The sequence below is a fragment of the Indicator indicator genome, chromosome 2, assembly GCF_027791375.1.
Source record: "Indicator indicator isolate 239-I01 chromosome 2, UM_Iind_1.1, whole genome shotgun sequence".
NCBI lineage: Eukaryota > Metazoa > Chordata > Aves > Piciformes > Indicatoridae > Indicator > Indicator indicator.
In genome coordinates, this window is record NC_072011.1 from 34,233,032 (window position 1) to 34,247,515 (window position 14,484).

The following is a 14,484-nucleotide window of genomic DNA, read 5'->3' on the forward strand; positions in this document are numbered from 1 at the left end:
ATACTAGCACTACCACCTTTAGTTAAGAAATAAATAAAGCACCTGCACATTTCAGAGGCAACAACATTGGATTTGATTTAAATAGTAATAGGCCACTGCTACAGGTAACAAGAGGAACTGGTAGGTCATGATTATCCTGCTATTGTTGCTTGAGAAGTCATCGTTGTGAAAGAACATGAAATTCCTGGTAATTATTCTCAGGGCATGTTGACACTCCCTGTTGCACTAGCCATTAGGCCCACATATCGCACTTCAAAAACAGAGGCTTTCTTGGGCTAGTTGCCTTCTGTTCTACCAGCACTTTCCTGTACCGAGCCAGTCCTCCTCTGCCTCATGCAGCTTTGCCTATGGGTGCATGGGGCAGCTTTTTCACATTCTTGTACATTTTTACTTCTTTATTTCACACTATTTCATGACAACTCTAAGTGTAAAAAGTAACACCTGCCTCCCGACCAGGCTCTGTGAATCTCAAGTGTTTTTTTCTATCCACACAAGAGATCATTTTTGCCGCAAGAAGAATTTTGTGAGGGAGTTCCTGTGTCATTTTCAACACACACCTCAGCCAGGCAGCATTGCCAGAGGGTTTTACTTTTCTTTTAGCTTCAAAGCACACCTTCTCAGCATGGCATTTTATAGGTATATGGAAGAAGCACAGTGAAATATGGGGGGGGGGGAAGAAACCAAGCATAAAACATAAAATCAAAACCAGAAGCTACCTGACTCCCACTCTTTTCACTTCCATGCATGCAGAAAAGAGCCAACACCCAAGAAGCCAGAATCCAGAAGCAGCAACTGGACAGGAAGGCTCCCATGTTGTAATCTGAGCTTCAAGCCCCATAATACTTCGCTCCAGTTAGCACTTTCATTTTTGAGGTGGTGTAACTGCAGCATGGTGTGAATAACAGCAGCAGGTTCAATTAAATCCATTACATTCTCCACCCCTTATTCTATACGATCTGCATCATGTCCAGCAGCAATCAACATTGAACAATGTACATCATGCATCGGTCACTTTCCATTCTCACTCAAAGTGAGATTGCTTTGCAGTATACAGAAGACTGCTCACTGCAGATGCTTTGGAGCTCCACCCCTGGGGCAGTTCAGTGGGACAGTTGAGTCTAGTGACTCCTTACACCCCTCCAAGTGAAAGCAAATGGTGGGTTCATTCCAATGCTCATGCTTCCAAATCATGCAGGACTGGAGATCCCTTTGTAACACCAGAAATACCAATGGGTTCCACCTCTTCAGCCTTCCAAGGCCCAGGTTCCATATAGTCCAATCAACCCAGCTGCCTCTCTCTTCCATCTGGTTGGAGGCAGGGCCTCTCTAATTCTGACAAGAATCACCTGCATCTTGTGAAGATGCTTTGGTGAGTCCTTTCAGAAGAATCAGAAGCAGTATCAGCTTGTCTGCTCTTCTTGGGTGATTTTCCACTTGAAACTGAGACAACATTCTTTGGGGGCGAATTCTCCTGTAATTCACATACACGTGAAGTTAGGACTGCAGCAGGTTTTCCATCTCATTTCCTCACGTCCTCCCCGTGGTCACGCAAGTAAAACCACAGGGTATGCCAGAGTGCATACCTCTCAGATTTTCTCCCTCAGACAGGAGAGCATCTGTTCCTCATAGCTGAATCCCAGACCTGTACAGAGGAGAGCTTTTCCTTGCCTCCCAGAGGCCTTTCCTAGTTCCATCCACTGACCTTCTTCCAAAGCCCAATAAGCTTAAGAGCTGAGTGAGCAAACAGCCAGCAGCTCACTCTTTCTCTTGTTTCCTGGTTCATCCTTTTATTTTGCAAACTGCTTTATGCTTCTTTTTTCTTACACCACCCCAGCACATTGACCCCCCCAGAAAGGAAATACAGCACAAGACAGAAAAGGGAAAAAAAAAAAAATAAAACTTACACAAAACTTTCTGAACAAGCTTCAAGCTGTAACTGAATCCTCTTCTTGTTTATCTCAGCCCTTTCATCTCCTGCCAAAATCAACTGCCCCTCTTTGGGCGCCAAAAAGAATGTAATGCTTTAGCTCAAGGGCTAAACTGCCTGCTCCCCCAACACAAAAGTGAGGGGAAAAGTAACACACAAAACTCAGGGCTGAGAAAAAGAGATGAGTTTAATGTAACATAACATATCATAAGCACAGTGAGTAATTACCTTAGCTAATAATCTAATAATACAATACATGATTACCTTGGCTTAGCCTATTTGCAGAAGAAGCACAGTGAAATACAGCATAAAACAGAAAACCAAAACCAGAAGCTACCTGACTCCCACTCTTTCCACTGCCATGTGTGCAGAAAAGAGCCAACACCCAAGAAGCTGGAACCCAGAAGCAACAACCGGAACAGGAAGCTTCCTGTGTTGCAATCTGAACTTCAAGCACCATAAATACTTTGCTCCGGTTAGCACTTCCATTTTTGAAGCTGACATGACTGCAGCATGGTATGAATAACAGCAGCATGGCAACAGGAAAACAGGGAATTCTAAAGATACTTAAGGACTTCCAGAAGTCTTCGTATTCCTAAAAGAAATATTAAGAAAAAAAATATTTCCTTCCTGAAAACAAAGTTGTCTTTTATAGCTGTATTGAAATTGACATTGTCTATAACCTACTACTTTCAGGGACCATCTTTGAAGAATACTTTCACAGATGGGTGTATTTCCTTTCCTATTCTGCTAAATAAAAGAAGCCAGGGCTAGTGTCTGCCTGTCAAGAGGCAAACACTGCCTAAGATTAGCTCCATCCGGAACGGACTGCTCTTTCAATTTGCTCTGGATTTCTCTGATGTTCTGTAGCCATAAAACAAAAATATTATTTTTCTTTGTAACATTTCTAAAGTGATGTTGAAGCCCACCAAAGTCTTGTTCTTAGAGCAGGAACCTGAGGCTTAATGTTGCAGACCATGATGTCTGGCATGAAAGCATGAGAGGCTCCAAAGCTTTCTGGAGAGGTGTTGCAGGACTCCAGAGAGCCAAACCTTGTTCAGTCTTGTAAACACTGTCCTTTGGCATCCATCCTTGTAGTGAGCTGGCTCCAGAATGTCCTTGGAGGGAGCTAGTTGATGTGACAGTGCAAGAGAATCAGTGAATAATCTAACATTGAGGTTGGACAAGCAGGAGTCCCATATAAAACCTCTCCCCAGCCTTCTTTTATTGTGCAGCACAGAACCACTCTGGAGTAATTTTAAACAGCTTCACAGTAATTATCCATTACAGACCATGAAGTACACAGCCACAGCTGCTTTCAGGAGCCATGGTTGTACTGAAATGTGATACATAGGGTAAAAAAAAACCCTCTTTGCAAAACCTGCATACTGTTTGTAATCCAGGCACATTTTACTCTGACCTGAATGTGCATGAGATATAGAACTTGTGTTATAAGGGTAAATTTTCAGCTCACTGATTATATTCGAGGAGCTGTGTCGTATAATTGAGAAATTCTGAGGCTCCTGATAAAGATCTGTGCAGCACTCAGCAGGCATAGCATGAGCTCTTATTCTGACCCTCTCTTCTACACATCAATGGCAGTAAATGCTGATCTGTAAGTGAAAGATATTATGCTTTTTGCTGCTGAAGTCAGAGCTACATAGAATCATAGAATCATAGAATCATAGAATCAAGAAGGCTGGAAGAGACCTCAAAGATCATCGAGTCCAACCTGTACAACTCCTCACCAGCAGCACAGCTCCAGAGAGTTAACTTGCAGTGTCTCAAGGAATACCTCATCTGCAGTGTTGCATGTCACAGCTTTAACAGTGGCTAATGGGTTTGCTATTACTTATTTTATTTTGGGATGACAATGATAGATCTTTGTTTTAAATATAGATGTACTCATTCCAGCTAGCTGAAATGCAATGTCTAAACTTCTTGGAATCATCTCCTTAAACACATATGTAAGGACAAAAGACTTCTGCATTGTAAAGCAGTAAATTTTAGTGGGTGAAGAGAAACATACGAGAGGGAAATATATTTAATCAGTTCTAGAAAATCAAAAGGATTCTAACACTACACAAGACCAGTATTTTTTGTTCCCTCTCTAGAAATTACAGTTAATTATCTCTTAAACCCGGAATGTGGTTTTGAGTCTTATACAATGGCACATTCAGTTACAGTGTGGATACAGTTCACTTGGACAGCCTCTTTCAAACCCCATCCCCATGTTCACATCCACATGTGCCTTTCTAATTATCATACTCTCCCTCAGGGTTGAGAGTGGTGTTCAACAGAAATGAGATTACAGGAAATCTGGAGCTACAGAGACCTTACTCTCTCTGTCCTTCTTGCCCACTTTCCTGTCTTATTGAAGTCTTTCCACACATGGCTCTGTAGGTTTTTTAAGACTCTCTCACAGAAAGTTTGTGTGCCACCCTTCTGCCCTGAAGGACACATGGGTGGTTGGGTACAGCACAGATATGCTCAACAGGATATGTACAGCCAAAGGCCGCTTCCTGATGTTGCACTAATTCATATGGGACGTGCTGAAAGAAACTGCTTTACAAATCTCATTTGTGTTAAAATTTCTGGGGCAAAGAATTGTCATCAGCATGAGCAGGAGCAGATCAATTGGTTACAAAATATACAGCTTATTTGACTTCCTCTATAAATGAGACTTTGAAGGATGATTACTGATATCTTTTTCTTAAAAATGTATTAAAGATTATGAATAAATAAAATGGAGGGAATTAAACCTTTTTTAAAAAAATAAAACATTTTAGGAAACAGTAAGTAACTATATGAATAAAGGCCATGATTTTAAAAAGATCATTTCTTGTAAGGACATGTTAAATTATACACCAAATGACGTGTTACTATACCTAATACTTAAAGTTAGGGCTATGCTATCCTACATGCTGCAATAAGACAGCCTCAGGAAATTAAGTAGAAACTATTCCTGAGATAGTGAAAACCACTCTTTCTTTGAGTATGCTGTCACCCTGCTGACAGCAAGGAGAGTTGCAGAAAGTCTGCAGCCCATCTCCCTGCTCTCCAGTCTGTCCAGGCACAGACTAACTCTGGTCAGGCACAGGCCTACTATGGTCCAAAAGCTGCAGACCTGAGGTAGGATGATGCTGAATATGGGCTTCATCCATCCACGTAGATAGATCTAATCCAAACAATTTAAAGTACAGAAGCAAATAAGTTTGTGCCCATCTTTTGACATCTGTGTAGATATGTCCATGGTGTCTCAGCATTTTACTTCGCTGACTGGAAAGTAAAACACCTTTGAACACCTTTTCAAAACATCTTTTGAACACCTGTTTTTCACTGCAGAATGTGGTATAAATCAGCTCCTGCTTCTTTTTACTCTGCAGCTGTTGAAAGGAAAACACGTGACAAGTCACACAGGTTGTATTTTCCTGCATGTCACAACAGCTCACACTGTTTGGGGTCTTTGGACTCTAAAAGTAGGAGCAGCTAAAGATAACACAAGTCTTCATCATGTAAACAGCAAGCATATCACTTAAGAAACCAGAATGTTATATAGTTTTCAGATGATCCTATAAGTAGCTGCAAATTTCACTCCAAGAAGGGTGATATAAATTACTGCAAACCCAATATGATTATTTTAAATGTTAAATTAAAAAAAATTTCTTATATTTTTTTCTTCACAAAATAAAAAAAAATCTCTAACATTAGTACTGGAATAGTACTAATAATGTTTTCAGTGTGCATAATACACAGATTTTGTAGTTTACAATTAATTTGATGTTTAAATCTGTATTTGAGGTCAAATCCAAAAGTTCTGTGTTATATTTCCAAACCTGTCCAGTAAAGCTTTTTAGGAAATTTTCAAGTGAATAATATTTAATTCAAAACTTTTCCTGGACGAGTTTCAGTCTGGAGTTCCATTCAAATGGAAAAGAAAATTAGTAAAAAAAGATATCTAGAAAATAGACTAAGAGTAAGCAGTCATGCCACTGGTTCTTGTCCTTCCTGTAATCCTGATAATCATGTTATGATAATTTCTTGATAATGATGTCACAATAATTTCTAAAAATAGGAATTTAAAAGTATTTTAAATATCATCATTACCTTTGCTTCTGCCTCAGTAGTCACAACCATCTGAAAAAGTAATAGAATAGTCACACAGTGCATGTAGAAGGGCACATTTTCCTTTTACTGAACAAGAGTGAACATCAGGCTTGCAGAACACATCACTTAGATCTGTGTCTATGATACCTTCATTCCTTTCAAGCACTGCCTTTATGCATCAGGCAAACAATGCTGTAATTTTGTACTGATAGCTAATAGTCAAGTTGTATAACTTCAGACAGAAATATATTGCAGGAGCAAAGTAAATTATGGTAATAAAGCAGTGGCAAAGTTATTAATCTCTTCTCATCCCACTGTGTCCTTAGAATCTTATATATGGAAAAGATTACCTTTTTTATTGATGGTTTCCCAACAAGACACAACATAAATACTCAGTTGTATCCACAGTGTTGTATACTTACTTAGTGTCAAATACCTCTCTAGCAAGCAGAAGGATGGGTATTTACCTAAACAGGACAGCAGATATGAAACAAAATATGTCTGATGATTAGATATAATGCTTGTCAATATGACCAGAACATGTATGATTATGTGACTTCAAGAAAAAAAATTTCAACAGAAATTTTTATTTTCACAATCTTCAGTGCTTTGACCTGTGAGAAGTAGGCTTTGCCATAGCAACTCACACTTCTTTTCCCCAGTTTAGATAATTCTTTGGGATAAATTACTCTAAGCTGTCTGCAGACACCAAGAACAACCAGGGAGTGTTTCTAGCCACTTCCAAAAGCAGCAAAAAGGGCAAAAGCAAACTGTGCCTATGAGTTCGAGAGCACTACTCAGGAGTCGCCTGAGACAAATAATTTGGGCAAGAGGTATTCCAGAGTTCTCATCCTCTCCAGCTGCTACTGCCAAGATGCCACAATCTTAAAAATTCAAAGCAGTTATTCATTTGTTTTGGCTCAATGGTATCAAAGGGCAAGGTAGAAAATACAATACATTCCAGAAACTTAGGAGAAAAGAAATTTTAAAAGCCTGAGATGCTTTCAGTGACATCCTGTGGGACAGAGTATCTCATCACCTGCTGCTGTTGACAAATGAACTGAGGAAGCTGTCATTAGAGTATTTTCTGGGCGGTGTGATAGTGTGTATGTTTCCTTGAAACAAAAGTTACAGAAAATATAGGGGTGGGAGTAGCCTATTCCACCCCCTTCCTCGTTATAGGGAAGGATAAACTATACTTAAACCATTCCCATTAGAGAAATTTTTATCGGATCAAAGCCAGATGGGTTCCCTCAATGCCCATGCCACAGGCTTCATGACCAGCCTGCTTCATGCCTTGCTTGAGACATGCCCACTAGCAGCTGGGGTGGGAAGCTGTTGGCTTTTCTTACATTAGAGGGCAGGGAAAGGGAAAGGGTCAATCTGTAACACTTGTCTTCTTGCTGCCAAAGGACAAGCCTAGATGGAGGGGCAGAAACAGCTCCCACTGTGCATAGCCTCCCAAGAAGAAATAGCAGCAGTTCCTTTGCAGCCTCCTTCTTCTCTCCTTTTTCTTTTTCCACAGTAGTAGGAGGAGACTGACTTTGGGTTTGGTGGTTTGGCATCTGCAAACACAGACAGGAGCTAGGTGGTGGGGATAGGAGATGGGGCACTTGGAGTGGTTAACTCCAGATCTCCATCTCCTACAGCACCTCAAAAAAACACTGAGCTCCTTCACTCCCAGGACATGCCCACAAAATTACTTCACCCTTCTTTGTTACTTTCAGCTTTCCAGCAACATCCTTCCCCACTGCAAGATGTGAGCTCTACCCTTGTGCCCTCATTCATCTGGGAATGCCCTGTGCAATCCCTAGCACCCCTTCCTTCCCTCTGCACCCCAGCTGCTTTGTCTTTCTGTCACTGCAATGCCTGATTGTCTCACAGCATGGTCTTTTGTCCAACTGTGTCTCATATTTGTACCAGGACTTCACTCTAAGCGCAGCACATTTATTTCCCTCGTACAAAAAGCCCATTAGCTGAGCCATATGTCTGCACTTCCATAACACCTTATCTAACAGAGACAATCTTTTCTCTTAATAAAGTGAACACGGCACAGCCATTAACAGTGAAATGCTCTGCAGAACCACTATTTGTTTTCAGAATGAGTTAACACTTACTTCTACATTTTCAGTGTTTGCTTCTCCATCCACTCTAGCCTGTTTTTAAGCTTTGGCTGAGCACAGGAAACAGTTCAAATAATTATTCATCTATTTGGACAATAATGGGTAGCCTCTCCATAGTTAAAATTGAAATCAGTCTGTCTTGTTTTACACTTAAGTAATTATGATTCCACAAAATTGAATTTGCATGTAATTTTAATCCAGTATTAATTCCAGATTCAGAGAAAAATAATTAAACTGCCTTTTAGCTAAATCACACACAGAATCACACAGAATTATGGAGGCTGGAATAGACCTCTGAGATCAAGTCCAGCTGATGACTTAACACCTCCACATTGACTAGACCATGTCACTAAGTGCCACATCCAATCTTTCCTTAAACACCTCCAGGAATGGCAATTCCACCACCTCCCTGGGCAGTCCATTCCAGTGTCTAATTACCCTTTCCGTATGGAAGTGCCTCCTAACATCTAACCTAAACCTCTCCTGGCACAGCTTCAGGCCATGTCCTCTCTTCTTGTTACAAGTTGCCTGGGAGAAGAGCCCAACTCTCATCTTACTACAACTTCCCTTCAGGTGGTTGTAGAGTGTGCTAAGGTCCCCCCTGAGTTTTCTTCTCTCCAGGCTAAACAACCCCAGCTCCCTCAGCCTCTGCTCATAAGACTTTCCCTCCATTCCCTTCATCAGTCTCATTGCTCTCTTCTGGATCTGGTCCAGCACCCCATTATTTTTCTTGAAGTGAGGGGCCTGCACACAGTACTCGAGGTGAGGCCTTACCAGTGCTGAGTACAGGGGCAGAATTGCATCCCTAGTGCTGCTGGCCACACTGTTCCTGATATAGGCCAAGATATCATTGACCTTCTGTGCCACCTGCGCACACGGCTGGCTCATGTTCAGCCAGCTGTCAGCCATCACTCCCAGGTCCCTCTCTGCCAGGCTGCTCTCCAGCCACTCATCCCCAGTCTCCAGCACTGCATGGGTTATTGTGGCCAAAGTGTAGAACCCTGCACTTGGCCTTGTTAAACCTCATCCTGTTGGCATCAGTCCATGGACCCAGCCTGTACAGGTGTCTCTGAAGTGTCTTCCTACCTTGCAGGAGATCAACACTACCCCACAACTTGGTATCATCCATGAATTTACTAATGGTAGACTCTATCCTCTCATCCAAGTCATCGACAAAGATATTGAATAGGACTGGGGCCAGTACTGATCCCTGGGGGACACCACTGGTCACCAGACACCAGCTGGATGCCGCATCTTTCACAACCACTCTCTGTGCCTGGTCATATATCACAAAGGAAAAGGGAGTAAAAACTGCTTTAAAGTTTTCATTTTCAAGTAACATTTGTCTATATTAAGTTTCTTAAAAATTCATGCTCAAGATATATTTGGCAGTAGTTTTATAATTATAAAGGTAGCAAGCTTTCGTCAGGAAACAGTGAAACTTGTTTTCATAGGATCATAGAATCAACCAGGTTGGAAGAGACCTCCAAGATCATCCAGTCCAACCCATCACCCAGCCCTATCCAGTCAACTAGACCATGGCACTAAGTGCCTCATCCAGTCTCCTCTTGAACGTCTGCAGCGATGGTGACTCCACCACCTCCCTGGGCAGCACATTCCAATGGGCAATCACCCTCTCTGTGAAGAACTTCCTCCTGATATCCAGCCTATACCTCCCCTGGCACAACTTGAGACTGTGTTCTCTTGTTCTTGTTTTGTCCTAATTAGCTAATCATAACTTTTCAGGGTCTTTCAGTCTTCTTCTAGCAAATTATGATTTGAAAAGGTAAAGAATTCAGCTTCAGCAGGAGTATGTTGATTATAATATATATTTTTGCCAGAATTAGTATATCTCCCTAGTTAATTAAGTCTATTTTTTAGTAGCAGGTCCACTTTTCTGGCTGGCTAACTCATATCCTTCCTCCTAACACTGCTTTCATAGATGCTGCACAGTGAGGAAGTCAAGCAGATAAAAATGCACATGGCCTATCAATTCCAGTCTGAAAACATAAGAGAAGCTTCTGTTTTATTATTTCCTAATGGAATTTCTGAATTCTGATAGAAATATTTGTAAGGGAATTCTTAGCAATTTCGAGAAATTCCTAAGAAATAGATTACAGATCTCTCCATCTAATACAATGTAATTGTAGCTTAGACTTGCAACACATTGCCCCAAAGACCATATAGATCCTGTCACTATTAGCTATCTAGTACAGATATGAGAAGCTCTTCACTGCAAAGGAAGTAGTCATACCTGGACCCATGATTACACTGTGCATTACAAAACCCAAAAATTTCCAAGCAGACTGGTGAACAGCAGACTGCTTAACAGCAAATTAACCATTTGGTGTGTTTTCCTCAAAACACACAAGCCCTTCCTTCTGCTGGCAGAACTCATCTTAAAGATATAAAAATATTTTTCTCAGGTTATTTTATAATTCAGAATGAGATGTGTATGTTCCAGGTGGTTTTAGACATCAAAGGATAAAAAGGCTTTACAAGTAGAACAAAGTGTTCAACGTACAGAATAAACAAAAAGTTTTTCACACCTGATCAGTTACACACACATATGTACACATGCACCAACGGTAACTGAATTTCTTGTCACAAGGAATTTCAACCTGCTTTTGCAAGCAGTTATGAGAACTATTACTTAAAATTCATATTTGATACCAAGCTGGCAAAAGTCTCCTCCAGATTTTAGGCTTAAAATAGAATCCTCTATGCAGCCACCAAAGGTGAAAGCAGAATCTTGCATTATCTAAACCGATCTAGGGAGCTTGTTAGCAAGAAATGGAATAATACCTGAATATCTAAAGCAAAGCAAGAGCTATCGTTCTCCCTGACCTCTAAAACCAAATTTAAGCATAACAAACAGGGAGAAAAAAAGGAAATAAGAAATTAGTGAGTCTCCTGTAGGAAAGATTTTTATTGCTAAGTAGAGTGAGAAACTAGCATCTAGGAAGTGAAGAGATGAGATCTTATAAGATTAAATAACATGATCTTCTTCTAATACATCAATGAGCAGAGGAATTCAGCCATTCTCTATGCCCAAAACAAATGACTTATTGCAATACTCAGGGGTCACACACTAAGTTGCTCTCAATTCTTTCCCCAAGTTCCTGAACTTAAAAAAAATCTAAGACACAGAATGCATTACAGTGCTTAGCAGTACTCAGAAATGAGCTGTTTCCAAAAAATAGTTTCATTGAAGAAATCCATTGTTCCTCCATCCTAATTCTTTGCTTTCCATTGCCTCTCTGTCACTCTGTCTGGAGAGTGTAAAAGTAACCTTGGCAGTGTAAAATAAATAAATAAATATCCATCTTTTAAAAACACTGTTGATTTAGTGTCACATTCTGAGCATGTTCTTGGGCGTCTCACCTGCTATTAAAGATGCCTCTTTACTATACCCAGTCACTCCACCACTGTACCTCTGAGCTCCAAGGGCCAGGGATGGGTAGAAGTTGCAGTCTTCTATTGTTATATCAGGACAGTATATCACAACATCACAGTATCACAGAATATTAGAGGTTAGAAGGGACCTCAAGAGATCATCAGGTCCAACCCCCCTGCCAAAGCAGGATCACTTAGGGTAGTCCACACAGGAATGCATCCAGGTGGGTTTTGAAAGTCTCCAGAGAACGGGACTCCACAATTTCCCTGGGCAGCCTGTTCCAGTGCTCTGTCACCCTCACTGTAAAGAAGTTTCTCCTCATATTGAAGTGAAGTCTTCTATGTTCAAGCTTGAACCCATTGTTCCTTGTCTTATCACTGTGAACCTCCAAAAAGAGCCTGGCCCCCTCCACTTGACACCCACCCCTCAGATATTTATAACTCCTCTCAGTCTTCTCTTCTCCAGACTAAATAGCCCCAGGGATCTCAGTCCCTCTTCACAGGGGAGATGCTCAAGTCCCCTCATCAACCTCGTGGCTCTCCATTGGATTCTCTCCAGCAGATCTCTGTCTTTCTTGAACTGGTGAGCCCAAAACTGGACACAGGACTCCAGGTGTGCTCTCAGCAGGGCAGAGCAGAGAGGTAGAAGAACTTCCCTAGACCTGCTGGACATATCCTTCTTGATGCATCCCAGGATCCCATTGGCTCTCTTGGCCATAAGAGTACATTGTTGTTCTGTGGAGAACTTGCTGTCCACCAGCACTCCAAGGTCGTTCTCTGTGGAGCTGCTTTCCAGCAGGGCAGCTCCTAACCTGTACTGGTGCCTGTTGTTATTCCTCCCCAGATGTAGGACCCTGCACTTGTCCTTAAACTTCATGTGGTTTGCCTGCACCCAGCTCTCCAGCCTGTCCAGGTCACACTGGATGGCTGCACAGCCTGAGGGGTGTCAGCCAACCCCCCCCAGTTTTGTATCATCAGTGAACTTGCTGAGGGTACTCTCAATCCCCTCATCCAGGTCGTTGATAAAGATATTGATCAAAACTGGACCCAGTACTGATCCCTGGGTGACACCACTTGCCACAGGCCTCCAAGTTGACTCTGTGCCATTGTTGACAACCCCCGGAACTCTGTTGTGAAGCCAGTTTGCAGTCCACCTCACTGACCACCCATCTATGCCACATCTCCCGAGCTTTTCTATGAGGATGTTATGGCAGACAGTATCAAAAGCTTTACTGAAATCAAGGTGTATGACATCCACTGCTCTTCCCTCATCTACCCGCTTGGTCATAACTTCCTAGAAGGGTATCAGGTTAGTTAGACAAGATTTCCCCTTGGTAAATCCATGATGGCTGCTCCTGATAACCTTCTTGTCTTCCATGTGGTTAGAGATGACCTCCAGGATCAGCTGCTCCATCATCTTTCCAGGGATGGAGGTGAGGCTGACTGGTCTGTAGTTGCCTGGGTCCCCCTTCTTGCCTTTTTTTGAAGCCTGGAGTGACATTTGCTTTCTTCCAGTTACCAGGCACCTCTCCTGTTCTCCACAACCTTTCAAAGATGATAGAGAGAGGTTCACTAACGGCATCAACCAGCTCTCTCATGGATGCATCCCATTGGGGCCCATGGACTTGTTTGTCTTCAGCTGGTAGAAGAGGTCTCTAACACAGTCCTGACTGACCAGTGGAATGTCCACATCTCTCCAGTTCTACTCCCTTGCTTCTAGAGACTGAGGTTCCTGAGGGCTGGTCTTAGGAGTAAAGACTGAGGCAAAGATGACATTTAGCAACTCTATATAGGAAAGCACAAATAAACACCACCACAATACAGGAAAGCAGGAGAGAGAGAAGTCTTTGTAGACATTTCTGTCTTTCCCTCTGCCTTTTAGGCACTTGTTGACTTAAAGGAACATCTGTCTTGAACTCCCAGTGAATGGGCTGCAGGAGACACCCTCCTCCATATCTGAGCTGCCCCACTTTAGCTGCAGTGTCTCTCTTCTTCAACAATACATGCTGAGCCTACACTAGTGGTTTGGTTCAAAGCAGTGTGTAGCTGTGAAGCAAAACTTCTGAGTTTATTTATCCTGTGTAGTTTTGTTCTTACAGCAGGTTTTTGGGGTGGGGGGGAGGTTGTGTTTAAGGTAGATTCACTTTGGAAACTTGACCTGACAGCACTCCCCAAAAGTTTTCACTGGAGCAATCCTTCAACTCCCACTTTGTATGCCTTTGCCACCCTCCTCAACCACCTGCCATCCCTGCTTGCAAAGACCACAGAAACATTTCCCATTGCTGTGATAATTCATGATGTGGGAACGACATGTTCAGTAGGAATGACAATCTGTGACTTTGAAGGGAGAACAGTCCCCTGCCTGCTATACTGTGTGGGTGAGTGAGAATAATTTCTGCAGCTGAAGGTGTGTTTCATGGATCACAGGCTGCAGCATTCTGGTGGGCCATTGTACAACTGGAAGAGGACACAAATAGTGTTTCGGCTTGAAATAGATGGGTGGTTTCTTCCAAAGGGTGAAAAGAAGTGTGAGGCAGATGGGACTTGTAAGTGGGTACAAAGCAAGTCCCTAGCTCAGGAAATTCATTGCCTTCTCCCAGAGCCTGAATAGCTTTGCACCACTGTCTGTCTTTCTATTCCCTGACAGGTTTCCCATTGCCAGCCCTTTCTCCCAACACCTCCGTGCAGACCAGCAAGCAAGGGCACTTTTTTGTCCCCACATGGGCTCACCTAAGCAGCCCTTGGCAATTTCATTCCCCTAAACGATCCGTTTTACTGAGGCCTGGGCAGTGCAGCACAAGGCAGAGAATAAAGTTGCAGGATTGCAAATGAAAGGAGTAGGTAACACGGGCTTATTGAGGAGGTTTCTCCAAAACAGATGAGAAATACTTGGGGATGTAATTTGGCCCTTTCACATCTTTATGTGAGAAA